The sequence below is a fragment of the Kogia breviceps genome, chromosome 6 (genome assembly GCF_026419965.1).
Source record: "Kogia breviceps isolate mKogBre1 chromosome 6, mKogBre1 haplotype 1, whole genome shotgun sequence".
Lineage (NCBI taxonomy): Eukaryota > Metazoa > Chordata > Mammalia > Artiodactyla > Physeteridae > Kogia > Kogia breviceps.
This window is the reverse complement of record NC_081315.1, coordinates 56,633,450-56,635,765: the sequence shown is the minus strand read 5'-3', so window position 1 is coordinate 56,635,765 and position 2,316 is coordinate 56,633,450.

Below are 2,316 nucleotides of genomic sequence, written 5' to 3'. Positions count from 1 at the left end.
ATGAGCTGTAGGCATCTAGATCTCAATCCTCCAGGGGACACTTTGAGGAGCCATGTATAGCACATCTCAGAAGTGTCCCGCATAGAGATAAAAATCTGGGACATTTAGTCTTTGCTTCCAGTCCCTATTGGTTGGTGTTTGCCCCTGAGTATATTAAATTTCCATCTTTCTCCCTCCCTTTCTCCCTCCTTTCCTTCCTTCCTTCCTTCCTTCCTTCCTTCCTTCCTTCCTTCCTTCCTTCCTTTCTTTCTTTCTTTCTTTCTTTCTTTCTTTCTTTCTTTCTTTCTTTCTTTCTTTCTTTCTTTCTTTCTTTCTTTCTTTCTTTCTTTCTTTTTCTTTCTTTCTTTCCATCCATACATATACTTTAGGCTTGTGTGTTAATTGACTAGACTCTAATGATAATATGAAAACCATGCCCAGTTAAAGTTTGATCGAATGTATCCAGATAGATAAATAAATAAACATTAATGGAACTATTCAGAAAAGCATAGGTGGCCTGTCCACACTTTATCTTATGAAACAGTATTACCTCATCTATCTGGAAGAAAGGGAGAAGATATTTTACCTTTGCACCCTCTGGTCTCTGGACAAAATCTCCAGTTTGTTTGAAAAGATAACTGGCCATTCATTCCCCTACACCATGGATTTTACTTTCTAAAGAGCCAATGTGTTATACCTTCCCAAATTCACAATGCTTTTTCTGGGTGCATTCAGAAGCTGAAACTTTTAGAAAAGAACAAAGCAGAAGGCATTCAGGGACTGAGATAGGGCATTGAATCTTGAGAGATTTGGGCCCCTTGAATAAGACTGGGGAACTAGGGGAAGAGACTAGGCAGTGTTATATCCTGGATATTGCTATTTTTAGCATACTCCAGTAATTTAAAGTATCAAAGAATCAAGTAATGGGGTTAGAAGGTCATTTAAATTCAGTGTAGTAAAGCTGCATATGATGAAGGCCTGGTCAATACAAGAAATGAGAAAGAGGTCTTTGCTTATCATGTTGCTTTCCAGATGTTGATCTAAGAACCAGCACTCAGGAGGACAGGCAAACACTGAGGACTCTTTCCTCATTTGATGATGAATAACGAAAGAGGAAAAACAAGAACAATATAGAATCTACGGGAAGGCAAGGGAAGGGAAATATTCTGAATTCTCAGAGAAGGTATATAGTTTCAAGAATGAAGACAGTATCTACCTAAGGATATATAAGGATATTCATGAATAGGGAACCAAAAGAAGTTTAAAATAAATTGGGAATTCTCAATATAATTCAAGGAGACTCAGACTCCATGAAATAGAAATAGGAAATCATAAGGAGTGAAAAGACTGAGATAGGAAGAAAATGTGTTTATGGAAAAACAATATAAGCCCCTTTTTACAAAGGGAAAATATGAAATCTGAAATACATGTCTTCTTTTAAAAAGAGAATCTGCTTTAAGGAATACTAAAAGGCAAATCTTTTGAAACTGAAAATGCTATGTTTATTTAGATGCTCTGCTACAAATTCCTTGCCCTGTTTTATATGGACACTGAGTTTATGAATTAATAAACTATAAAGAGCCTTTGTTAGTTGACTAATTAGCTAGAGGAAATGTTCTCTACTACTTAAATTTGATTAGTCTCTCTTATTTATTGTAAGTGACAAAGTCCTCTATTGTGTTTTCCTGTCATGCAAAGAAAAGCAAAATGGATGCCCTTGTCAAATTATTTTGTTAAAGAGTTATAGTATTCATCAGTCTGAAATTTAAACATTACTGTTTTTATAAATATTAAAGTTGGTGAGACAAATTTTAGAGAATTGAAAAAAGATGTGGAACTTGGCTAGTGTAACAGTAACAGTTACTTCAGAATCACTATGTAATTTATTTCATATGTAAGAAACTTATATTGAACTTACCGGATTTTTTCTCCTTTCTTCTATCCTGCTTCTTTCTGTTTTATTTTTTTCCCCTCAATAAAGATATACAGGGTAATTTCTGAAATTTGAGACAACAGCCCACTCTTATCTTTTCTCCACAATGGTTTAAAAATAAAAGTGCTTCCAGAATTGCCTAAACCAAAAATATAATAATGGGACACTGGAAGTTAATGGAGAAATGAAAAATACAATGGCAGTGAAAGCAGAATTTATACTGCAGAAACCTGATTCAAATATGAGAGATTTTCCCAGGTTCATGGGAAAAAATGTAAATTCAAAGGAAAAAACCCAACATTATGAAAGTGAACATTATTGGCATGGAAATAGAGAATCAGTGATTTATCTTTAGAATCATAGGTGTTCCATGGAGGGCAGACACAAAAACAATGAGGACAAAA